The sequence below is a fragment of the Pelodiscus sinensis genome, chromosome 32, assembly GCF_052426305.1.
Source record: "Pelodiscus sinensis isolate ZL-2025 chromosome 32, ASM5242630v1, whole genome shotgun sequence".
In the NCBI taxonomy this organism is placed as follows: domain Eukaryota; kingdom Metazoa; phylum Chordata; order Testudines; family Trionychidae; genus Pelodiscus; species Pelodiscus sinensis.
In genome coordinates, this window is record NC_143083.1 from 6,401,803 (window position 1) to 6,428,250 (window position 26,448).

General features: G+C 53.0%; 1 protein-coding gene across 6 annotated transcripts in view; it reads left to right on the forward strand.

The window, feature by feature from the left end:
* The first annotated feature begins 206 nt into the window (after positions 1-206).
* Positions 207-26,448, forward strand: part of KANK3 (KN motif and ankyrin repeat domains 3) — a 55,526-nt gene continuing 29,284 nt past the window's right edge. For 2 of the 6 annotated variants that reach the window (XM_075903124.2, XM_006123890.5), the window contains exons 1-2: positions 207-351; positions 26,266-26,343. The gene's annotated coding sequence lies outside the window, so the exon portion shown is untranslated. Of the gene's footprint in view, positions 352-905; positions 1,209-4,030; positions 6,898-10,338; positions 10,681-17,480; positions 17,632-26,265; positions 26,344-26,448 lie in introns of those variants that run through there. The other 4 variants (XM_075903127.2, XM_075903128.2, XM_075903129.2 and 1 more) reach the window with 4 other exon arrangements.

Sequence of the window (26,448 nt, forward strand, 5' to 3'; positions counted from 1 at the left end):
ACTCCATAGAGTGACCTGCAGCGCACTGAAGCCCTGATCTCACGTGGAGGAGGGCCCCATTGGTCGCCCTGCGCCCGAAGCCGGCAGCCCGGTGTACAGCGCCTGGCACAGGCAGGGCGCAGCTCAAATAGCAGCACCAGCTGCGGGGCGTGCTCCGCGCAAAGCTTTGTCCGGCCGGGCCCTGCGCCTCTCGGCTCTGGCCCCGCGCTGCTGGCAGGGAGAGAGCAGGTCCAGCCCCCGGGCGGCCCCACCCCTGGCGCGCAATTGGCCCGAGGTGCGCGGGGACGGGCGAGCCGCTCGCAGGCAGGGCGCCGAGCGCCGTGGGGCCATGCGGACCAGCGGCCGGTGCGGGTAAGGAGCAGGGCTCGGGGAGCGCACGGGAGGGTCCGGCTCGGTTCCCCGCGCCGCCGGCACAGGTGCAGCTGGGTGCCGCCGGGCCTGGCTAGAGGGAGGTGCCGAGGCTACGGGGTGCTGCTCCCTTCCTCTCCCCGCAGGCGCGCCACGCGGGTCCGGGTTTCCCCGGGCTGGGAAGCTGCGCCGGGGCCCCGTTCAGACTCGGGCGCTCCGATCAGTGGCCCCTCTGGGCGCCTCCTTCCTTTTGCTGTAAGTGGCTCAGTAACGTTGGCCACGGGCGTGGAGGTCTCCCCCCCCCCCCCCCAGCAGCTCTGCCGGGGGAGCGGAGATGAGACCCTCATGTCCAACTCCTGGGCCAACTCTTGTACGGAGAGCTCTGCCCGGACGCACAGTTGGTGTCCACGTCTGTAAGAATGCTCTGCAGCTGGCCGGGGGGGGTGTAAAGCAGCTGGCCGGGTGTCTGTGTGTGAGGGGGGCCCGTAAAGCGGCTAGCTGGGTGTTTGTGTGGGTGGTGTGTAAAGCAGATAGCTGGGGGCGTGTGTAAAGCAGCTGGCCGTGGAGGGGGGCACTTAAAGCAGCTGGCAGGGGGATTTACAGGGCTCTTCTTTTATGCTCATAGCACCTTGACACTGTAGTGCCAGACACGTTCACAGTGCAGCTAGGTAGGCAGACGGGGGCTGTCCAGGTTTGAGGGGACTGATGTTCCTACGTTGCCTTTTACAGAAGCAACTTGCTGTCCCCAAATACATGAAGTACGGGCGCAGGGAAATATTTTCTCAGGCACGAGGCGCCCTATCCATAGCTTGTCTCGAGATGTCGTGGGCCAGAGCTGTGTTAGAAGCCTGCTGGGTCTGGTGAGAAGGAGCCATGTTGCTTTCTGGGTGTTGGCAGTGTGAGTGGGTTAGCAGAGGAAGGTGGGACATGATCCAGGGACTGCAAGTTGAAGCTAGCCAAAGTCACCCTGGAAATAAGCCGTACATTTGTAATGGGGAGAGTAATTAGCCATTGGAACAATTTATCAGGGCTGTGGTGGTTTCTCCACCGGCGACAATTTGTGCATTAAGCCTGGACAGTATTGTAAAGGATTGATAACTAGGGATTATATAGGGGGTTCTGTGTCTGTGAGCTGGCCAGCCGACTCTCCTGGGCTTAGGCTCTATGACTCTGGAAGTGCAGGAATTTGGCAAGGATCGACTTTGTTCCTGGCTTCCTGTAAATGCCTAGGTCCCTGCAGCCGTTCCTGCTTCTCTGTCCTTTCTGTATCTAAGGGAGAGATGCAAAATCTCATTTAAAAAGTTAAATCAGTTAAACTTTAAGTTGAACTGGTTAACCCAAATGCTGCAGCACGGTGGGCCCAGCTGGGCTGGAGCAGCCTTCCCACCGGTGTCAGGCCACCCTCTAGCTGATAAGCATCACTTGGTAATGGTGATGCTTGCTGGGTAGCTGGTTAACCGGTTAACCCTTTACATCCCTAGTCTAATCTGCGTACCACCAGACAAAAAGATTATTTGTAAAGGCTGGGGATTTGGGTCTGCTATTGTTAATCCGTAATGAAGAGAGCAAAGTGGAAAGCTGGTTAGGGTAAGAATATGCTCTCCAGGTTTCTGGAAGGCCATTTAAAAAGGCTAAAATGACCTGGCTCTTATGTAAGAGGATATCTGCTGTGAATGGCCACCCATCCAGCTTTTCCTGGCACCAGCAGGGGGATCTTTCCATTCTGAATCCCAATGCCAGGCTTGGGAAGTGGGGCCACGTCCGTGGCTGCTGCTGTAACTCACTGTTGCTCCATTGGAGCTGATGGAGTGATGCTGATTTACACCATGATTCTGGCCACTGTGTTTTAGGAAAACACGGATACGGAGTCTGAGAGCAGAAGAGTGGAACTAGCCAGACCTGCTTTGAGAGTAAACCCTCTAGCCTGCGAGCTACCTGGGTGGTAACCAGATTGCTCTGACTTTTAGTGATGAATGTGCCCACGAAAGAGGAGAGTTATGGGCCAAGCCTTTAATTCCATAAAGAGGAGAGTTATGTGGACAAGTCTCCATATCCCCTGTGCGAACGCTCTGACCCTGCCATGTGGGTAGTGAATGCCCTTTACCTCCCATGGACCCACTTCCGATTAGCTTTCCCGGGGTAACTGCTCTCCCTGGAACCCTGCCAGCTGCTGCCATGGCAAACATCTGTCACTGGGGTTGGGCAAGGCATTGCACGGGTGGTGACATGCCTGGTACCGGGGCTGGGCAAGGCATTGGATGAGTTGTAACTGACTGGTTCCTATGAGGGTCCCTCCCGCAGTCCGGTAAAAAATGCCTCCCATTGCGGAGGTGGGCCCTGGCTGGGAACCGCACAGTTCGTTGGACTAAGCCCTTACGGTCTAGTGAGGCTACAGGTGGGGAGGGAGCACAGTTGTGTAAAAGGAGAGATTCTCTACTGAAGGTAGAAGACCAACCTCAGAGGGGTTTTCTGACTTCGTGCAGCTGACAAGGGGGTTTTAGCCAGGAAAGTTTGTGCCCAAATAAATCTGTTCATCTATAAGGTTGGGATGTGACTCTTTAACTGGGAAGCCCCACCCTTAACTAGTGAGACTTACCAGTTAAGGTTAACTGGTGGGGGCTGGAGCAGCTCCAGGCCTGCAGCGGGCAGAGGCTGCTCCAGCTCAGTAGCAGGCAGGGGAGGGTCTGCTCCATCCTTCCCTTTAATTGGTTAACTGGTTAAACAATAGGTTTAGACAGTTAACCAATTAAAGGGGATTTTCCATTTGTACTTTAAGGTGCCACAGGACTCCTGACTGTTTGTACAGGCAGGGCAGTTAGGGTTTGTTGACACAGCCTTGTCACTAGGTCTGTGTGTGTGTGTTAACTGTTTGTCGCCAAATACACCCCCTGTGAGGGGGTCACTGTGTCAGCAGGAGAGTGCACCTGCCGGCAAAGCCGTGGTCATGTTTTTACTTGCCTCTGCAAAACTTTGGTGTTCATGGGTGGGTAGGTTAAGAACAACAAAAGCTTTGTCCTTCAAGTGCAAGTGTAGACGCAGCCTTAGCTTAGGGTACGTCTAGACTACATGCCTCTGGCGCCAGAGGCATGTAGATTAGGCTACCAGGCATAGGAAAATGAAGTGGCGATTTAAATAATCACCGCTTCATTTAAATTTACATGGCTGCCGCGCTGAGCCGACAAACAGCTGATCAGATGTACCCTTAGGTTCTCCGGGAGCTCTGGAAATATCCTTAGTGATACTAAGTGAGAATAAGGACTTCTCTTGTTGCTTCCACTGGGTTTCGTGCTGGAGCACAAACATGAGTTCTCAGTGTGTGAAACAGGGATGTTAAATATTAGTTAATTGCATAGTCAAGTAACCTCATGAATTCTTACTGGTTAGTCGACTATTCTATAGTCCCTGGGTCGGGGCCAGCAGCCAGGACACTCCAGCCTCACTCCTGAGGAGCCACTGTAGCAAAGGCAGCAGTATGGGGTACCAGGTGGGAGTGGGTCCGCAAGGGAATCCTGTTTGAAAACCCGCTCCCTTTGCAGACCGGCTGCCTGTCTCCCTGTGCTGCTGCCTCTGATAAAGAAGTGGCAGCAGTCCCCATTGGGAAGGGTCTGAGATCCCAGACCCAGCGCAAGATGGAATTGAGCCGGGCGAGCTGCCTGCCTGCCTGCCCGGCTCCTAATGCTCTTTAAATACAGAGCTGCAGCAGGGGCCAGCCTGCTAAAAAATTTACTGGTGTGTGTGGGGGAAATGCATGTAGTCTATAGCATTAACCTATAAGCTTTTGCTTATTGGTTAATCGGTTCATTAACTACACTATTACATCCCTCATGTGAAACAGTAGTGAGTTTGCCCCCACCCTTTCCTAAGGATCCACAGAATCCGTTCATAAGCCGGGGTCTGATTTAGAGCCCTGTGCCCCAACTTGACACAGGTTGGACTCTGTTATTCTTAGTGTGGCTGCTTCTGATTCTCCCAGGGTCAGAGTTCAGACTTGTGCCTAGTTGTATGGAGCAGACTTGAGCAGCTGGGTCCTGATTACAAAGCCCAGCAATGCTGGTCAGAGCTGCTGGAAATGCATGGCCATGGGCTTCCCTGATGCACATTGTCTAGTGTTGGCTGATCATAGGATGCCTGGCCTGCCTACTTGCTGGAAAGCTGCAGCCTGGGGACCGTGTTTGAACTTGCTCCATTATTCCTGGTTGCAGAATTAAATTCTGGGGCATTAAACACATGTAAAGTCTGACTAGTGTTCCTCCCGAAAGGAAAATGAAACCATTGCTGGCTGTGGAGAGTTCAGTCTGCGAGTATATGCGTGGAGATACTGTGTGTACCTGGGGGAGACAGACATACAGGTGTGTCCAGCCAGGTTGGGGGGGGGGTGTAAATGTGCTGGCGTGAATGTAAAGGAGGTGTGTGCACATGAAATCTGTACATGTACCACTGAGCAGTAACTGCGGGCCCTTTATACCTGTGCCCTGCTGCACTGAGTTCTTCTCGGGTGAGCACAGATGCCGAAACACGTGCCCACACATTACAGATATGCCCGTATTGTGTGCACACAGTCAGACTCGTGGAGTGTAAATCTTGAGTCATCCTGGCTGAAGGGGGTGTGTTCTCTTTGTAAAACAGAACTGTTTCATCCCTAGGCAGCTTATTCCTAGTGCCCCCTGGGTCTCTTGCTGCAAGCCTGCTTGTCTTGCGTTGGGGAAAGGTGGTCAGTGGGTTTTGGCTGCTGGACTGATGCAGGTTCCAGCTGTTGTCTGTCTTGTGATATGTAGGTTCCCAGATTGGCAGGCACCTGCAGAGTGGGGAAGAGAGGGCTGGCCAGTTTTACTGACAAATGCACATTACCCATGCAAAATAACTAGAAACATTGGGCCATATCCAAGCTGGTGTAAATCAGTATGCCGCTTACATCAGCTGACGATTTGGCCCAGGCATTGCACATGCATGATGTTCTAAGAGCCCCTTCGCAGCAACGCCCTTTGGCATTTGCGTAGACAGGCCTGTGGTCCCGCCGAAGGAAGAGGGCTTGATTGTGAGGATAATAGCTTCATAAATCAGTACTCCGCCCTGCAATTAGGAGACTGAGGTTATTCAAGCTTGTCTCTAGCCCTGACCTCAGTGAGTCAGACCAACTCTGCCTCCTCTGGTGTGGCTCTGGCCTCTGAGTGAACTTTGGAATAGTTGAGACCTTCACAAAAATGCCTGGGGTGTCTCTCCCTGGGTCGTCTTGGAGACACGTGGGCTTCTCGGAGCACTCTGACCTTCCCCCTGTCTGTCAGAGAAGGGAGTATTCCCATCTCCTGATCTGTGGTGGTTCAGGCTCACCGGTGGCTCCCGGAGAAGAGGGGAGAAGTCAGATGCATGGAGAAGGCCTCCTGCAGGACCAGCCTCTGAGATGAGACAATAAACTGCTGACCAGTGAAGCTGTCACTTCAGCACCATCCGATGTTGCAGCAGCTAACAAGGCGATTGCTCAGAGAGGCATTCGGGTTGTAGGCCTGGGCATGAAGGGTCTCTCCACTGCGTGCCCAGCAGGAGGGGCAGTGCCCTGTGTGGTCCCTGCTCTCTAGCACGGACGATGAATTCTAGAGCACATGACACTCAATGTTTCCAGATGGTGTTCTGAAAACCAGTCAAACCAGCCACCAGGTCTAGGGAGGTCACCTTTAAGCCCCCAACTGATTGCACGCGAAAACAATTTTTGCATACTGGGGCCCAGCATGTCCTGGAGGAGCCCGACTGTGGAAGTCAAAGAGCCACTGGAGAATTTTTTAACTTGATTTGCAGGGTGCAATGTGGAAAAGCTTCAGCAGGCTGCACGTTCACAGTCAATTAAAGGGAACGTTGACGTGGTATCCTGAGAGGACCAAAAGGACCATTTCTCCACTGAGGATCGTACAGAATGGGCTACTCAGATTACAAACCTTCAGTACTGGAGAGGCCATGTGAGATGAATTTTAGACAGAGTGCCCGGCGTGGCAGGGCACTCCGCCGCTCCCTGGGACGGCAGCCAGCCCTTCTGAACAGCAGGCCCACGCAAGCCATGCAGTCAGCCCATCTGCCCTGCTCTGGGATCGCCTGCTGTTCTTGCCTGGCGGGGACCTGGTGCTCCCAGCTTTGCTTTGGCAGCTCTCAGTGAGGAGTCCTGTCTGCTCGCTGGAGAGGAAGCAGACCGCTTGCTCAGTGGTTTCCCTTTCACGCTGGAACAGCCTCGGAGCTTATCTCCAGGACCCAGCTTGGGAAATGTGCTTTGCAAAGATAAATCTGCCTAGGGCCGCTCTGTCCCCCGCATACTCTTGATGACCTCAAAAATCTGGCAGAGTGAGAGCCACCTCCTCGGTCCCTCATCCCATGCGTGCTTCAGCCTGGAGAGTGGTTCCCAGGGAGCAGGCATCATACCAGCCCCTTGGAAAAGGGCTTACAAAAACTGAAGCTTTAAAAAAGCCAGAGCCCCATGTCCCCAACCAACAACGCTTCAAACTAGCCCCTACCTCAACTGCGCAGCCCAGCAGAGCCCTACAGTCTGGAAAGGCAGGAAGTTCAGAGGTAAGTGGCCATCCAGGGCTCTCATGTTCCCAATGGGCTGAAATGTGAGATGTCTGCCTGCCACTTCATCATCCTGCAAACAACATCCCCGGGACCAAAGATACCAGCTGATCCTGATGAATGGGATTGAAATCCTTCCCTGAAAGGATGGTGCCTTCACTGTCCATCCCACTCACCAATCCTCGTCCAGCTTGATCTCACCTGGTCCTCTGTCAAGCTGGTGCCTACTGCATCCTCCCCACCCAGCCCTGTACCAAGCTGGGATCTGTAGCTCCCATCCCATTGGACATTCTCTCTGCAGTCTGTGCCATCCCCCCCGCCTCTTCCCAGGGATCCTGTGTGCTCTGAGCCTTCTTGCCTTCTAAGGATTCTGCCACTGAGCCGTGGGTCTGTAGGACCCTCTTCTGAAAGTGATTTCCGTTTAACCTCACAGCTGGTCTGAGCCCCCCCCCCCCCCCGCCCCCCGCCCCCCGCCAGGCCTTTTGTGCTGGCTCAGGAACTATCTGTACGCACTTATGTTCCACTTGTTTATCTGAACTATTGCTTCTTTAATGCAACTGTGGTGTTTGCTGGAGTCCTGAATGATGTGATGGAATCAGATTATTTGTAATTGTAGCAAGAGCAAAACTGGGGTCTGTTTGGGGCAAGGTGTACTTACATGCTGTTGACTCATGCTGGTTTTGGATGTGCACTGCTGATTGTCACTATCCACTGGGTAGCTTCCCAAGAGGATATAAACAAGCTCTGACACTATTTTTGGCTGGTGTCTCCTGTCTGTGTGCTTTTAACGCTGAGTGAGATCTGAGTGGTAGGGGAGATTATCCTGTGGCTCATGTGAGGGGGAGAAGAAACGTCTGCATTTCACTCCATAGTCTGCATGGTGCAGCTTAGCCTACAGCCATCAGCCATAGACTCAGCAGTCCAGTCAAGGGCACTATCACTATTATGTGCACTATGCTAGACCCTTGAGGTTCCAGCTGAAATCAAAGGCCTTGTTGTGCTAAGCCCTGTACACCCACTGAGGGGAGTGCCTGCCCTGGAGCCTTTCCAGTCCCAGCAGAGCCAAAAGGAACCAGTCCCGGTATGGCTAAGCTTGTGTCCAGGAATATGGAGTCAGGCTTTCAGGTCAGAAGATTGGCTTTGGCATCATGAGATTTTAAAGTTTTTATTTTTATTTTTTTATTTTTTGCTTTGAGTTTTTTGGATTGTGCCATCCTGGATCCCCTGCCCAGCTTGTGCCATCCTGGATCCCCTGCCCAGCTTGTGCCATCCTGGATCCCCTGCCCAGCTTGTGCCATCCTGGATCCCCTGCCCAGCTTTTCTCCTCAGGGCTAGAAATGTTCTTCACCAATAAAGCTGAGACTTGCCCACATTCACCTGGCTCCTGCACTCAGGCTAGAATTGCACATTGGCAGCCCACAGCCCATTTCTTCACAACAGACGGTGCAGTGGAGCCAGCGGAGCCAGATTTCCCGGCCGTGGCCCAGGGCTGACAAGGGTAAATCTCCATCCGGGATTGAAACCAAGACTCCAAGAACAGCTTCTTTCAGCCTGACATCTACCTGAGCTTCATAAAGCAAGGATAATGGTGGCTTTGTGCAGCCACTGTCTGGACCTGGCAGGAAACCAGTACAAGCAAGCAGGACAGGCGTCCGGGAGAGTGTCAGCTCACAGTTTCTACTCACTGTTCCCTGCTTAGGTCTTTGTACTGCTCCAGGAGTGGCTTTTACTGTCATCCCTGGGATGGGACAGATACAGCTCATCACATGCCATGCTGAGGAGTGCTGGATGTGGGCAGTAACCCTGGGAGCTAGTCCCTTTTTGGATAGTAGCCTGGATAGCCCAGCATTGAAATGCTTTGTGCAGTGGAACAGGCAATGAGGTGATGTTCTGACTGCTTTGGGATCCTCGAGGGTGAGACTATTGGGGCAGGGGGCTGCAGACCAGGTGAAGCAGGTGCTGGGTAGAGGGGGGTCTCATTGTGGTCAGGGCCGTCCATATGTAGCTTGATTCTGCAGCTGTAGAAATGGCCACAGGATTTACCTTATTGTCAAGTGTCTGCAAAGCTATTCGCTGCACAGGAAATTCACAGAAATGCTCTTGCCTCCTCTGACTCCCTCTTCTCTGTAACAAAAATGATTAGAGGTTTGGAATGGGTGCCATAAGAAGAGTGATTAATACAACTGGGACTTTTCAGCTTAGAGAAGATTGGGGGGGAGGGAATATGATTGGGGTCTATAAAATCATGACCGGTATGGAGAAAATGAATAAGGAAAAGTTATTTACTTTTTCCCATTACACAAGAACTAGAGGTCATGAAATGAAATTAATAAGTAGTAGATTTCCTTTGGTTTATGAGTTTCTTCATGCAACATAATCAACCTGTAGAACTCCCTGCCAGAGGATGTTGTGAAGACTAGGACTTTTAACAGGGGTCAAAAAGAGCTAGATAAATTCATGAGGAGAGTCCATCAGTGGCAGTTAGCCAGGGTGGGCAGGGATGGTGTCCCTAGCCTTTGTTTGTCAGAAGCTGGGAATGGGCAGCAGAGAAGGGAGAACTTCTTGATCATCCGTTCTGTTCATTCCCTCTGGGGCACTTGGCATTGGCCATTGTCGGCAGACAGGACACTGGTCTAGATGGATGTTGGGTCTGGCCATTCTTGTGTTCTTTATGTCTCGACTGAGATGCTTCCCCTAATGCTCCAGATTGATCTTGGGTGAGGGCTGCTTTCCTGTGTCCCCAGCTGGCCACAGACTCTCTCCAGCTACAGACTTGTGATGTGTGGCAGAGGAGAGTTCTCTGTTCCTGCCCCACTGTGGCAGAGGATGTACCAGAGGTGTAGTGTGCTGCAAAGGAGCCGGGCCTTGGTTCGTGACCATTTGAACATTTGGAGGTATAAAGACGAAGGTGCCTGGTCTACAGCTGTTTGGGCCAGTGTCATTCGACTGACTTAGTCAGGCCCCAGGAGCAGATGCCCCCTCACGTTTGCCATTTACCAGGGCGGATGTTAATTGGGTGCCAAATGTCTTGCTTGCATCCCAGGCTCTTGGGCCGCTTACACATTGCATAGTCCGGGCCCAATGGCTGTTTCCTGCCATTGTAAGGGTCTTGGGATGGTGACTCACAGCAGACGTGTTTCTGGGAGCTGGGCTGCATTGCATTCTCGGAGGCCTGGCGCGGAGGGGTTTGCGGAGGGGGGGGGGAGACGCTGTTTAGAGCCAGCCCTGCTTTCTGAGCTTTGCACAAATGTGAGTTATTTCACTTTTACAATCAAGCAAAGTGGCTGAGGCAGCTGCTAGAGAAACCTCCAGCCCTTGTAACTGGCTGGGGGATGGACTGGAAAGTCAGGGGAGCTCAATGGCCAAAGAAGAGCAGCGCAGCCCCAGAGCTAGTGCCTGCTTCTGTCCAGGGGAGCTGGGGAAGGGGGCGGGGGTTCTGTTTCCATCCTTGCATCTAAAAATAACAGCCCTGCTTCCTCTCCAGTGGGGCCTGGAAAGCAGCAGTGACTTAACCCTGCTGTTTGAGAAACCCTGGAGCCACAGGAAGCCGGAGCACAGGCCTGCCCATCTCTGCTGAGACATGCAAGGCCAGGAAACACTTCAAAGCAGGGTGCTTGCTCAGAGGCAGCGGGGGTGGTGGAAGGGCCCTGGGTCTGCGCCCTGAGAGAGGAAGGGCCAGATTTTCAAATTTGCAGCTGCATGGAGCTGCCTAGACGGTGGGGTGCTGAGCTCTGGGAAGCCTGGCCTGGGACTGTTCCCGGTGGGAAGGAGCACTCTGAAAAGGTGAGCCCTGTGCACGTTACGCTGCTGATGTCAGGTGTGTTTGGAACTGCATGGGGGGCTGAGCGGCCTCGTTACACTGGGCTGGCACTTAGGAGCTTTCACCCTGGCTCTTTCCCAGCCTTGGGCACGGTCCTGGTGCACTTGCTACCGTTGCTGCCCCCCCCACTGGCTCGGCCACGCTGGGTACCTAGTGGGACAGGGCTGTCTCGCATCCAGGGGTGCTGGCTGCTGCTGTGGTAGAGCATAGGAGGGTAAGAGTTGGGGCTGGACCAGGCATGTGGCCCCTCCTCAGCAAAGGCAGCTGGATGGTGTGAAGGGACCTGGCCAAAGTGTCTGCCATGCAGACATTGGCTGGTTCCCTTTGCTTGGCTGTGCCGGTGAAGGGTTAATGGCGGTAGCCGATGCTACGTAGTTTAGCTCTGACACTGCTCCCCCCTGGGTGGGACCTGCTCTTTGTAGACAGGCTTGGCTGGATTCTGGCCTGGGGAGGACAGGTCTCTGCCCCCGGCACTGAAATGGCTGGCAGATGGATTGGCATCCTGCTCCAGGACATCTGTCTCCTGGTGGTTTCAGCTGTTTGCTCGGACTCCAGATTGTTCCTGACCGTGTCATCCAGTCCAAGAACGGAACAGACTAAGGAGAGGTGGCTGCTGCCTCTTCGGTGAAATATGGCTGTTGTAGATCACCTCCCTGAACTCCCCTAACTATGGGGGGGGTGCCACCTAGTGAATAGAACAACTCCTGAGAGCTGAGATCCTATTGGCAGCTTGGTCATCCACTGACCTGTGGAATGACCTTGGACAAATGACGTCACTGATTCCTGCCTCAGTTTCTCCATCAGGATTTGTTTGTAAACTGCTTTGACATTAACATAATGCCCTGCTCTTGTCATCAGAGAGAGTGCACCCATTTCCTAGCGCATTCACGGGTGGCCACTCAGACCATTCCAATTATCTGCTGTACATGGATTTAATAAACAGGTGAAAATGCTTAATGCAAATGTACTCCAACCAGCCAATTCCTTAGTTACATTGGTTTCGTTTCATTCAGTAATTTACCCAGGTGAGCCAAAGCAATACAAGAAAGGGTTAACTCTTGGCCACTCTTCCACTATCCACAAGCCCTTAGTGAGCTAGCCAAGAACAGTAACCAGGAAGTAGGAGGATGGAATGTGTGGGGCCTAACAGATACTCTCCAATTCAATCGTTTTCATGCTGTAGTTCATGGACTCCCCTGGGCCGCAGACTGAGCCTAAGGTTTCCACCTTTGTGTGAAATTGTGCAGGGATCCACATGTGGAAAAAGGCCGAATACCATGGGGTTAGTTCAAAAAGGGAGCTGGTCTTGGGTAGGGCTGTAAGCAACTAGTTGACTATCCGATAAGCAAATGCTTATCAGATAGTTTAGTGACTTGAGTAGTCGCTCCCCCCCCCACCCCGTTCTGCCTCTAGCAGAGAGAGGTGGAAAGGGGAGTGCTGGGGGGAACAAGTAAAGCCAGTTCTCCCCCAGGACCATCTCTGCGAGGGGCAGAGGAGGCAGAGGCACAGCAGGAAACGGTGCAATTGGGGACTTCGTCAGTCCCCTCTCGCACTGGTTCCCACAGAGCAATCCCAGCTTGTGCTGATCGCCCAGCAGCTCTTACTACATTTAAAATGCAGTGCTGCAGCACTGGTGCCTCTGCAGCAGACACAAGCCAGGACTACTCAATCCACGCCCTAGTCAGCTACTCTGGAGCTAACCCCGCTGTGGCTCTGCAGAGACACTTATCGACTAATTGTATAGCAATGCTTCCCCTGGGTCTTAGTGCTCAACCACTCCCCTGTTCCTATCCCTGCACTCAGTCTTAAAGGGGACATGCTGTTTTATGGTTGTGTGGTGTGTTTTTTTTTTTTTTTTTTTTTTTTTTTTTTGCTTAAGTCCTTGGAGTCCTAATTTTTTTCCCTGGCTTTTTTTTGGGGGGAAGGGGGGTGGGTATTTTTGTTTCAACCATCTGGCAACCCTAGTTACAAAGAGGAGGGAGAAAAATTGTCCCCCTGGACCTCTGAGGGTAGGACAACAAGCTGTGGGCTTAAATTGCAGCAAGGGAGGTTTAGGTTGGACATTAGGAAAAACTTCCTAATTATCAGGATAGTTGAATACTAGAATAAATTACCTAGGGAGGCTGTGGAATCTCCATTGCTGGAGACGTTCAGAGCAAGTTAGACTGGACCAGGAGAAACCCACCCTCCCTGGTGGGCAGATGATGTGGATGCAGGTCTTGCCTTATCCTCCCTCCTAGCATCTGGGATATTTTTTCAAAAGCAGAGTGTCTGAGCCCTGGATGGGCTTCCAGCCAGTTTGTTTATAGGCTGAAGTTTTTCAGGAAGCCTGGGATGGAGCCCGGCAGGTTTTTCCTGGCATGCTGCCTGCACAGGATAGAGCAGGTTTCCTGGCGGATGGGAGCTGCTTCTCTGTTTCCCTTCTCGCAGGAAGCAGGGTAATGAATTGTGAGGCAGGAGATGTCTGTCTGTCAGTATCCCGTTTCCTCTGCTTTGATTGAATCTCTGGGGCGAAGCCCCTGAGCAGCTTAGCCTAACCTGGAGTCTGCTGGAGGAAGAAGGGTTAAAATCTGGGTGTAAGGAATTGAGTGGTTTCCCAGCGTGCTCTAATGCACTTAGACTGGAGAAATATGGAAAATTTAAAAATCACCTAAGGAAACTTTCTAAATACCTTTGGCTTGTGATGTTGTTTGTGTCCCTAAATCCCATTGGGGCTTTTAAAAATCATCCTGAAGAGGTTGGAAACAGGTCTGTATCTAAAGGCCCATATGTGGTCAGGTTACTCACAGCAGCGCTCATTTGCCATTCGGAGGCAGGGCAGGGAGCATGGGGACACCAGATGAAGACGACCAGTAAAACCTACAGATTGTGTTGTGCTTGGAGCCATCGGAGATGAGGAAGCCCTTTAGGGAGTTGGTTACTGCTCCCTGTTTCTCTGCTGTCCCAGCATAAGTTAGAGCAGGCTGGGGGCCGGTAGTGATCCCTGGGTTGTGATGTGTAGACACTCCTCTGGACCTCCAGGATTCCTGCTGCATGGGGGGCTGCTCAGAGGGCAGCTTAGGGGCTGGCTTTCTCAGCTCTGTCTCTCCCTAGCCCCAGTCTTCATATCCGCCCCAGTAACTGACAATGTGCAGTCATGTGAGGTCTCTGGCATCCCTTTGGTGGGCTAGGTTTGCACAGGTGTCACCAAGTGGAACTTAACATACAAGCCCCTCACTGATGGATGTGTTATTGGATTTGTCAGAAGCCCTGAGGAGAGCGGGCCCCCCCACCCCCTGTGCTGGAGTTGGGCCCTGCTGGCTCTCCTGGGCTGGGTTGACTTAGCTGAGCTAACAGGAGGCAAAGCTGCAGACGCTCGGTTTGCTTGCACTGGTTGGTGGAGGTGGCCCGAGGGCTGGGAAGCAGCCGGCCAGGATCATTTTAAGGTGTCACCCTTTGGAGACCTGCATCACATAGCTCACAGGATCGGCTGCCAGGGGATGGACAGAGGGGAACAGCGTGAATGTATTGCCTGCAACTGGACCGTGTTGCAGTGTGAATGTATTGCCTGCAACTGGACCCTGTTGTGCTGGGGCTCAGTGGTGTCCCTCACACTTGCCATCTGCAGGACACAGATCTGCCCACTCAGTGCAGCTTCCTCTCCGGGATGTTTCTGAAGGGCTTCTGGTTGCACACCTGAGCACTGGTTGCACAATTCCTGGGGCTCAAGGGAGGAAAACCCTGGTCGGCCAATTCCCCAGGTGCAGCCCAGAGCAGGTACCAGACTTAGGACAGCAGAGAGTGAGCTAGTCTTCCTAGCAGAGCCTGTGAGGAGCCAGCGGGCACCCCAAGCCACATTCAGGGCCTTTGTGTGAAGGGCTCCTCTCCTGGCTTTGGCTGGGCTCTGCAGCCACAGGACATCTCTCCCTTCCCTCTTTCTCTGTGCAGTAGGTGCAATCAGCTCGCCCTGGGCATGGGGCCAGCCCCAGCTCTGTGCTCTGTGTGTGCTGCTTGACTCCTTGAAAAGGAACAGAAGCTGCACGTGGGCTCAATGCAGGGCAAGACTTTCACCCAGGGCATGACTTTACCCATCTCTGAAATGCATCGGGTGTGGGGCCAGAGCAGCATCTCTGCATGGGGGTTCTAGGTGTGTTTAACTCCTTCCCACTGCATCAGAATTTGCTACTTGGAGTGTTGGCATCCCATCAGCCTGCAAACCTGCAGCGGCACGGTACAAGATGTGGAATCCTTCTGGCTTCATTCCCCCAGAGGAAGGCTGGCCCAGAGCACTCTGGAGATGGGGGTGCAAGTCCCTGCTCTGCCACAGACTTCCCATGTTACTGTGGGCAAGTCGTGGGCTGCCTGTGTCTCACTTCCTGTCTGTGACCCAGCCTCCTGCATGGCATGGCAGGACAAAGACAGCGCTGACTGGCAGGTGCTCAGATACCGTGGTGCTAGCCTCAGACGGCTAGATAAACCCTCGCTAGAGGGATAAATGTATGACGGATGTACAGAGTGCAGGGCACCTGGGCTTCCTGCATGTGCTACCAAATGGCCTGATCCTGGTGGTTACTCGTGTTCTCGCTCTCTCGCTGCAATAGTCTATGTTTTTCTGGGAGGCTGTTGGGAGCCAGGTTAGTCTTCGCCAGCGGTAAGCTCTCCTCCTCTGGCCCATCCGCGTACTTTGCACACCAGATGTTAAGGCAGCTCCTATGCAATGTGGCCTTAGCACTGTATGGCGGGGGGGTGACATATCAGGGGTTACACCATTATTTGCCAGGCAGGTGATGGGGAAGGAGGCTTCTCTTCCTTGCCCTGGTGGCCAATGACAGGGTAGCCAGGCAGTTAGATCTGGTGCTGTCAATCCAGAAGTCAGGGTAGCCACAAGGCAGACACTTGGATTCCATTCTGTACTCTGCCAGAAAGGACCTGGTTGACCTCTCTGTTAGCTTGTTTCCTAAATGCAGGAAGGCTGCTGTCTAGGGCAGGCCATGAAGCTGTGCGGGATCATGCCTAGCAACTTAGCAGCTGTGCAGTGCTGGGCTGCTAGGCAGCAGGGATCCCTTGGTCCCAGTGGGGTGCACTGGTCCCCAAGCTCCAGAGCATCCAGCGGGAGGTTGCTCTGCCTGCCCTCTGTACACAGGGAACCGAAGCTTCATTGGGGGCTGGCTGTGAAGTCAGGGTGCTCAGCCTGGGGCAGTGGGCGCTGCTGTCAGGGACACCAGAGTAACTCTACAGGGGCCCCTTTGATTTAAGAGGGGTTGTTCCTGGGAGCAGAATCTACTGTCGCATGTTTGGGAGCCTGAGTCTGAGGAGCAGGGGCTGCAATGTGAGAAGGAGAAGTTTGGGGCTGCCCCACTGCTGTAGCCCTGGGCCATGCCATCTGCCCCTGCTGGCTGGAGGAGTCTGGCCCAGGATCCTGTCCAGGGCAGTGGTGTTGCCCAGGGGGTGCCTTCTCCTGCTGGCACCCCCTCACTGTAATGCTTGGCTGCATGGCCCTGGTGGCTGCTGCCCAGATGCTGCACCCTGACACTGCTCTCTCGCTGGAGCCAGCAGCCCGGCCTCTAAGGTTCTCAGGGCTGGTGGTCAAGCCCTGCCTTTGGCCTGCTCCTTCCATCTCCTCTCCGGGGGCGGATCTGGGCTCTACTGGCCTAGAGGTGGGAGGCTGCTCACCCCACTGTCCAGGCAGGACCAGAGGCTTTGAGAAATCTTCAGTGGAGTCTGGAAAGGTGTTGAAACAGTTGTGGGAAGCAGGAGCTGGGGAGGGGGTTGTGATTAGCATGAGATTACAGCCCTCCCGTCCGGACAGTAGGTATCATTCCTTCCCTAGGAAATCCACCCGCTCTGGATGCACGTTCTCCATGGGTGTAGCAGAGCCCTCAAGGGCCTGGCAGGCCACATGTCAATGCTGTGTAATGGTTGTGTGTAATTCTAGGCTTAGAGCCATAGGACTGAAAGCCCTGTTGCTGCTGTCCAAGGGGGCCAGTTGGTTCTGCTGGCCGTTCCCAAAGCTGGTGTGGCTGTGATGTGGCAGCTGCCCCTGACAGCAAATGCTCCCCATCTAGGAGCACCCACTGGGCAGTGCCTGCCCCTGGGCAGCGCTGAGATGTGGACTCCTTGGGCAGTAACCCAGCTGTGCAGAGGCAGGATACATCACTGCCCTGGCATGGCCCCTGGTTATGCACCAGGACTCAGCCCGCCTGTGTCCGCCGTTGAACAGCTAGTAAGCAGGAGGTCTAGTGGACTGGGCCCTGCTGCATTCCTAGTAGGGATGTTAAATATCGGTTAATTGAATAGTCGAGTAACCTCAAGAATTCTCATCAGTTAGTCTATAGTCCCTGGGGGTAGAGCCGGCAGCCAGTGCACTCCTGAGGAGCCCCCAGAGACAGCAGTGCAGGGTGTCAGGCAGGAGCTGGCCTGCAAGAAGAGCCAGTTTAAAAACCAGCTCCCCTCACGGACCAGCAGCCAGTCGCCCTGTACTGCTGCCTCCGATAAAGAGGCAGCAGCTCAGGGTGGCAGCAGCCCCTGTCTAGGGTGGGGTCTGAGCTCCCGAACCCGGTGAGAGCCAAAACTGAGTTGGGGCTGCCTGCCCCCCTGGTTCCTAATACACTTTAAATGCAGAGCTGCAGCAGGAGTAGGTCCTGGACCTATTTCAAGCCAGAACTGAGCTGGACTGCTGGCCAGCCTGCTAAAAACTGTGGGTGGGAGAATGCATGTGTAGTCTGTAGCATTAACCAATAAGCAAAAGCTTCTAGGTTAATTGACTGTACGATTACATCCCTAGTTCCTACACTGCTCTGGCTTGGAGCTCTAGGAGGCAGGTGAGCGGCAGATCTAATGCTTGGAGTCAAGGCTCCATCACCTGGCCCAGTCTGAAGCTGCTCAGACATCTAGATGCTTCTCCCTGCCCTGATGTGAGCAGAAAGCTGCAGTGGGTGAGTGACAACCCGGGCTGAGGCTCTTGTCTGACCCATTCATGGGAGCAACCCCTCCCTGCCAGTGTCCCTGTAAGCCAAACACTTGAGTGGCCTCCCTACAGAGACTCAAATGCCACCCAGCTGATTAGCAGAGTGCCCACAGCTGGCAGCAGATGTTTCCAATGGTGGTGCACATCCCCATATACCTTGGTGCCCAGAACAAAACTTATTCTGCACACACATGGACAAAATTAGAGGAAACACTGCTCCTGGTTATGATTGTTTTCTCTGTGTTCTCTCCTCCCCCTCCACTCCTGCTCTTCTCAGGGCTGGTGGCTCTTGTCTTTAAGCTCCCTGGATAAGGAACTGTCATGTTTATGAGTCAGAGATTTCTCTCTAAGGTACTTACCAGGTTCCATCCCCAGAGTCACAGTCTGAAATGTATTTATCTGTATCTCACGTCTGTGCACTAGGAGAGAGCTACCTTCATGGGCCAACAAGGGCACCGCTCTTGGCACCAGGCTTCTCAGCTGATGCTTCTCGCCCGTGGAGACCTGCTTCTCTCTGCTGCCCAGTTTCTGCTTGCACTGTGGCCTGACCAGCCCTTTGCAGGCTGTGACTGGCATGGGTACCCCCAGGCCACCAGTCACAGTGCTGTCTAAGCATGTCCATTTATTCCCAATGTCCAAGCATTACAGAGCAAACACTGAAACCAATCAGAGCCTCCACCCATGCCAGTAAATGTATTCCCAGCTCCAGCAAGCTGTGGCTACTGACCAGCCCCACCCAGGGATTTTTCTGTGGTCACAAGTTCATAACAGCTGCTGGCTCGGAAGCCCACTCTGACCCTGCAGGCCCTCCTCCATTCCATTTTGTGTCTGTGCGCTGCAAAACCCAGGGCTAAGGAACAGACAGGCAGGGAGGTTCTCCTCAAGGCCTAGGATGCCCAGAGATCTAAGGCCCTGACAGGGTGTTTGGGTGCTGGGTGGGTGCAGGCTGTCAGCTGGAGAAGGGAATTGGGGAGCAGGCTGTGGGAGCGAGTTTGGTGCAGGAAGGGTGAAGGGTAGAGCTCCGGGGCACTTAGGTGCAGGTGGGGTTCTGGGTGCAGGCTCTAGGAGGAAATGTGGGGGTCTGGAGCAGGGTTCCCTGTAAGATGGGCACTTGTGCAGCCACTCAGGAGAGTGTACAGTGCCACCCAGCTGATTAGCTGTGTGTCCACAGCTAGGTTTGTGTTTCTGCTGGTGGTGCACATTCACACATGCCTTGGTGCACATTTTTTTATTCCACACATGGGTGGAAAGGGTTAGAGGGAGCATTGATCTAGGGTGCAGGTTCTTGGAGGAAGATAGGTGTTGTCTCTGACCTTGGAGAGGGGCTGTTCCGCTTCAAAAGGAGGGGCCCAGATGTAGGTAATCTGTATTCCAGGCTTCCCAAGTATTTCCTGGGAAACTTACTCCACTATCAGTTCAGTCTCATTTGAGTCATTGTGTTAGAGTCCTTTGAAGCTCAGGGCACTTCCTGGGGCTTCTGTTAGTCTTGACTCCCCCTTAAAGGCGCTACAGACATCCCTCAATAACACATCAACATCTGCATTGTTCATACACTCAACACGGAAGATGCCAAAACTGACGAGTGCAGGAAATCTCCACATATGTCACAGTCCCCATGTTACAGAGGGGCAGCTGAGTGGCAGAGGCCAAGACCCAGACCCTCAAGGTTATGGAAGTCTCCTAACTCCCATTGGAATCAGTAGCAGTTAGAAGCCAGAATATCATTGAGGCTAAACGACTTGCCCAGAGCAGGGAATTCATGCTTGGTCCCCTCCATCTGGACCATATATAACACAAGGGATAGTAGCTAGTCCAGGGGTGTCCAAACTTTTTTCAAAGAGGGCCAGATTTGATGAAGTAAACATGCGTGAGGGCCGACCATTTTGCCTGACATTCTTTGAACCATTAAAATTAAATGCAAATTAACTATTTTATGCAAAGTTTATTGTAAACAGCATACTTTTCATTTCGTCACATGGATGACAAATCTAAACAGGTGTTAAATCACTCTGCCTTTCATATCTGAAGGCCAGATGAAAAAAAATCCAGGAAGCTGAAATATATGTCAGGAACATTGTAAAGTACATTACATATTATTGGTAATAAAGGTTGTCTGTCAACTTTTAAGTTCAAAAAATATGAACAGGAACATAACACCAAGTATATATGTTGTGTCCAAATATATTTATAACTGATTTAGACCAACTGACATTAACTGAGATTTTACAATGTATTCATCTCAATACATATGGATTCGTTGGGGGCCATAAAAGATAGATATTGCCAAATTACCTGTATTAAACCAGAACACGGGCCGCAATTGGCCCGCGGGCCGGACTTTGGACATGCCTGAGCTAGTCAAAGAAACTGAAAGATCAGCAAACGATCAAAGAGAATGCTTTCCCACCCGATGGCCAGCAGAACTCACTGCCACTGTGGCTAGGAGCGAAGAGCAGGATTCGGGCCAAGAATGGACATTTCTGTGGATAATGGGCACATCAGTTATCACACTAGGCTGGTGGCCTCTAAATCTTCTGACTTGAGGATTTAGACCAATGGTTATATGACAGGAGTAGGAACAAACATTCCCACTGAGCACGGTCTCTAGAGGGTTCTTGCATCTTTCTCAGAATACTGGCTGCTGCTGGAAACAGAATCGGGGGCTAGTGGGACCCTGCTCTGAACCGGCTGGGCCAGGGCCGTGGGGTACATAATAGCTGGTAGGGCGTGTCCTGTTCCCACGGGCAGGTGCCAGTCTGGGCCATAGCCTGGGGCTTGCAGCTTCCCACCCTGCTCCGCCTTTGCTCAGGAGCAGAGTGTGGTGCTCCATGCTGCCAGCCGCCAGTATTGCAGCCTTCAGACAAAACCCGCCTTCTCCCTCTTTTCCTTGTAAACCTTCTGCAGTGTGTTAAACAAATAAACATTTCTCCTTATAAGGCTCGAGCTCCCTTAGCTCAGCCCTCCCTGGAGAGATGATTCCAATCCTGCATTCCCCTGAAGGCTGGCTCCCAAATAGTGCGCCTCATTTTTCAGTTTCTTATTTTTATCCCTTTACATCCTCCTCAGTTGTTCCTCTTTGTCCATACAACTGCCAGCCTGTCTGCGGACCCTCCTATGCCCCACATTGAGCACGTCCAAAGATCCACCCTCCCTAACCAGGCAGGATGGGTCGCTGTTCCCATTTCCCAGATGGGGTAGTCGAGGGGACACAGAGTGAGGACGTGAGATCTCACAGTCTGTGACTGAGCTGAGAGTGAAACCCAGGTCTCTTGTGGCCAAACTGAGGTCACGGGCTTCTCCTCTGACATGCCAGAGCCCTAGAGCTCTGCAGGAGATGGAGTGTGTTAGAGCCTAGAGCTCAGATTTTTTTTATGTGCATCCAACCAGTAAAACCTGTATGTGCATCAGACCAGAGAGAAACCAGACCTTCCCAGCATAGGGGGGGAGGGCAGCATCTGCAGCAGATGTTACCGAGCATGCTCACAAGCAGCAAATCTGGGGGTGTCTATGATCCCTGACCCATTACCTCTACGTTGGTCTCTCATGTCACTGACCTATCTCGTGTGACTATTCTTTGGAACAATTCTGCAATTGTGGCTGCACGTTAGGGATGTTAAAATGTGTGTGTTTGTGTAAACGTGTAACTGCTGATATTTTTAGCAGTTCCATGTTTACATGCAGAGGGGACCTAGTGCTTGTGGGGAGTGTGCATGTGACTGTGTACTTGGATACACGTTCACTCTCTATTGCACATCCACGTGTCCTTGGGTAGGAAAATAGAGGGGAATTCGAGGCACTCAGGCAGGCTGTGGTTTTGCCAGGAGGCTCTGAAACTGAGGGGCATGCTGCCATGTCACTCCTAGCCCCAGACTTCAGCACCCGGGCTTCGTGGAGTCCAAGCCTTGCTGCGGCTTTCACCCCAGACTTAGGCTCCAGTCCTCCTGCACTTTGGAAGGGTCAGAATCAGGGATGGAGCCAAATATGGTGACTCCTGTTCATCGCTGCTCTTCTGCAGGCATGACAGGAGAATGAGGAGCCTGGGCGAAGCGGGCACCTGCACTGGGTTTGAGATGTGCCTGCATTCAGGTCTCGGTTCTGTTTTACATTCTGTGCTAGGACGCAGTGAATCTCTGTTGTGATTGGCTGGGTGGCTTTTGATGATGTATTGCATCTGATAAGATCTGGTTTTGGAGCTGGTGTTTATCAGGAGCTGTTGGGGCTGGCTGCTCTGATCTGGCGCTGGCTCTGGGAATCAGAGACTCCCCTTCCTTTCGCTCCCCAAACTGCGGACTTGTTTGCTCAAGTGATTTCCCACAACAGCAAAGCTCATTGTTCCTGCAGCGCCAGTGCAGTGAGCCAGCAGATGCAGACAGATGTTTTGGCCTTGAACAATGGCATGTTCCTGCTCCCCAGCTGATTACCTCACTACTTGGGATTCTTCCAAAACCAGCATTTTCCCTCATGTTTCATGGAATTCTCTGACTCAGTCCTGGAGCTCTGCTTGGGTCACTGCCCTGGGCTTTCCTCCTGCCCCATGCCCCCATGGCTATTGACTGCACTCAGTGGCACCAGACCCCATTTGCTCGCAATCCAGCCCTCCTGTGTCTCAGAGCAGGAGCTCTGACGCCCTGTCTGTGGGTGATGGGGGCAGAATCCCGCAGGGCTTGGCCAGTCTGCTCCCTGGGGGAGCTCAGTCCTGTAGGAGAAGATGGTGCTGGAATCTGGGCTCCACAGGCCCATACAACACTCTGCCTGTACCTCCTGAAGGTGCCTGCTGGCCAGCCCTGGCCCTACGAATGCAGGTCTCAGCATATCCTGAGCCTTGCACAGTGCTGGCCAGCTGCTCTTCCTGGCACAGCCCAGCCCTGCAGCCTGCCAAAGGGCAGATGCTTGATCCATTTTTACAGTGCAAGCTGTTGGAGCAGGTGCTCTGATAGCTAGATCTGGTCACATGCCATGTTCCCTCTAACTTTTCCGTGTGTGGAATAAATTTTGTTCTGTGCACCAAGGCACATGTGGACAGGCACCACTGGAAGGAACACCTGCTGCCAGCTCTGGGCACTCTGCTTATCAGCTAGGCAGCATTTGACTCTCTCCTGAGAGGTTGCCCAAATTCCCAGTTGGCAGGGAATCTTGGTTACATGGGATGCCTGTGTTCTTGTGCCCAGCTGGGCTAACCAGAAAGACAAGTGGAGACCGATCCAGACCCATTTGAGTTCATTGGCCTCATGATCTCCCTAGGGCAGCAGCCCTGTCAGGAACTAGTCACTTGTGCACGAGCCACCCTCAGACTGGGTCTGAAACCACCTGCTGCTCCCCAGACCCTGCTGTCTTGGCCCCAGTCAGTGATTCCACAGACCCCCGGCTGCAGCAGTGGAATCGCACCCTGCTGCAAATTGGCCTGCTCTGGCTGTACCAGTTGTCCTGCGTGGCCAGCAGAGGAGAGTGCCTGAGGCCTCGGGGAGATCTCGCTGTGAAAGCAGCAGGCTAAGTGCGTGGAGATTGTCTTGCTCTGCATCTCTCCGTGACCCATTTGCTTTTCTCTCCTCATCTGCTTCTCCTCCTGTCTCTGCTTTGCTGGTTGCCCATACACAGATCTGACCTGAATGCCTGAACAGCCTGATTTGCTGCTGCTTGCACCCCAGGTTTCTGTCCTTTCCCATGCACAATGGCCTCATGTCTGCACCTCTTGCGCTATCAGGAGGCAGGGCCAGGGGCTCTCTCAGCACCTAGTATGGAATTGCTCCCTGCACCAGGAGCTAAGTTTAGCAGGCATGACTCAGAGCAGCAGCTCTGCCAAGCCGGTGAACAGCCCCTTGCAACAGAGATAACCAGCGACTGCTAAGTGTGGCGAGGCTTGGACATGTGGCGCCAAGAGTCCATCGTGCAGACCTCGACCTCAGCACTCAGAACAGGACGTCTCTGGCTTTTGCCCCACTGGCTGCCCTTCTACGTATAGGTCCTGCTCTGAGCACATCAGACATCTAGGACTTCTCAGAGCTGTTCAGCTCCCCAGCGCTAGGTGCCCACTGCCCTTGTGAAGTGCCAAGAGATGACCAAGCTCCAGCAAAGCTTGGGAGACTAACAGGACAGAAGGGAAAAGTGGGAGCCCTCCCTTTTCTGGGCACAGTTTCTGGCTTGACATTAGATGGTAAGTGCAGGAACAAAGCTCCATAATGTGCAAGGTACAGGAAGTCGGCTTTGTGCTACACTGGATAAAAGCAGCTTCGGATAACCTGGGGACACCTCCAGGCCTACGCCGACCTCTCAACATTACAACATATGGGCTGCAGAAGCCTGAGTCCTCACCAAAGTAGCAAGCAAAGAATAAACTCTGGCCTGTTATCAGGGATGTAAAATCAAGCTGTCTCTGTGTCCCTTGGTTTGATAGCAGCAACAACCAATACATCCATGGTTGTATCAAAAACTTCAACCAGTTCTGTGACCGGGACCCCACTAGCTATGAGTCCCCCTGCAATCTGGCCAAACCCAACTAACACAAGCCAAGGGATGGATAGAGTTGCCAACTTTCGAACCACACAAAACCGAATACCCAGGCTCTGCCCCCACTCACCTTCTCTCTCCTCCTTCCATCACTTGCTCTCCCCCATCCGTGCTCACTTTCAGCCGGCTGGCTCAGAGGGTTGAGATGTCATAAGGGGTGGGGGCACTGGCTGGGTGGGTTGGGTCTCTGGTGAGGGCAGAAAAGAGGAGCTCCAGGCCGTGGCGCAGGGTTGGGGCATGGAAGGGGAGGAGTGGACTCTGAGGTGGGGCTGGTGATGAGAGGCTTGGGGTACTCAAGAGGGAGTTTGGGGCAGGAGCTGCAGGCTACAGGAGGCAGCGTGAGTGTGGGACGGGGTTCTGACATGGTTGAGGTGGGGGGAGGGGTGTCCAGCTCCTAGGCAGAGGGGCCAGCGGGAGCTGCTCCTGGCCAATAGGAGCTGCTCAGGGTGGGAGCAGTGCCCCAAGCCGCCAGCTGCCTCAGAACCTAGGAGATGGACATACCAGACTTATGGGACCTGTGCGGAGCCAGGGTTGTGCTGCTAAGTGGCCTTGAATGGCCAGGTCTGCGCTGCTGACTGAAGCTGCTGAAGTTTGACTAGGCCTGCTGTGGGGCACCTGGCAACCCTGGAGCCACAACCTGCTGCACCAGCCCTGACTGCAGGGCTGAGTTGCACTGCACGGAGCTCCCGCCCCCATCACCTTGTCCAAGCTGCTGAGTCTCTTGAGGTCCCCTGCTGTGGGTAGGGGAGACTAAGGGAGAGGCCTGGGAGAGCTGTGCACTGAGCAGTCCCTCCTAGCAGCAGGCAGGGGAGGGCAGCAGCACAACTGCCTGGGTCGTGCCCCAAGCCTGAATGTCTCTGTGTTTCGCTCGGGGCAGGCACGGAGTGGACCAAGCACTCAGGTGCTAAATGTACTAGCCTCATGGCCCAGGCTGCAGCAACCTTGTCCACCTGGATAGTTGGCCCAGCTAGGGTTGCCAGATGTCTGGTTTTGAACCGGGCAGTCCAGGGTTTGAGCTTTCTGTTTGGGAAACACATTGAGGAAATAGAACTGTCGGGTATTTTCTAACTAAGATGTGATGTAGATTGGGATGTAACGTCAAGTGTGTCCAGGATTTTTGCTGAAACCATCTTGCAACCCTAGGCCCAGCCCATCTAGCACGTGTCCCTAGTCCCAGCCAGTTGTGCTGCTGAGTTTCCTGCCTGTCCCGCAGGTGTCACACTGTCTGGTGTTGTATGTGCTGCCCCTGGAAGGCAGTCCATCTCTCCAACCCAGATGACATGCCCAGGGGAGAATCTCAGCAGGAATTTGTTTTCCTGAGGAATTTCACTTGTAGCCTAGGGGGTTCCTGAGAACAGCTAGGAAACACGAACCCTTCGGGTGCAAACACCAGCAAGGGAAAAAGAAGCATTGGTTGTCTGAAACATAGTGAGAGTTTAATAAATAATCTCCTGACTTTTTCTGACTGCTTGGAGTTGGCAGCACTGAGATGGGAGACCAGCCAAAAAACCTTTCCAGCCTTCCAGAAGAGGCTTAGAAAACATTCCAGAAATGCACTTACAGCCCCAGGCCCTGCAGACAGTTTCATTGTAAAACCCTCACTTGTGCCCTGGAAGCCAGACTCCAGCAGGAGCTAAGAAGCTGAGAGTGGCTGCGAGATCATTTGTGTGTGTCAGACCCCCACTTCAGCACTTTTTCTCCAGATAGTCCCAGGCCTGGGTACAAGCCCTCCACCTCCATTGTTCTCTTCATTTTGACCAACAGCCATTGTCGGGCTTGTCATCTAGGAACTTATCTAATTCTATTTTGAACCTGCACAACATCCCAGGGCAATGAGTTCCACAGATTAATTGTACGTTGTGGGGAAAAGAGTGTCGTCTTGTTTAATAAAAAACTTGCAGACTGTTAATTTCATCTGGTGACCCCTGTTTTTGTATCCTGGGATAGGGTAAATAACACTGTTCACTTTTTCCACACCATGATTTTATGGACCTCTGTCATGTCCCCCCTTCCCTTTTTGTAACCTGAATAGTCTTTAAAAAAAAAAAAAAACTCTCCTCATTTAGACACGATTCCTTACGCTTGATTGTCTTTGTAGCCTTTCTCTAGACCTTTTCCAGTTCCACTCTGTCCTTTTTGGAATGAAGTTACCAGAACTGGACTCCGTAATCAAGAGGTGGGTGCACCATAGTTTTATTACTGGCTGTGCCGCTAAACACTGTGTGCTCTTGGGTGAGTCATTTTGTCTGTGTGTATCCCAGATTCCTGTGCATTTTACATT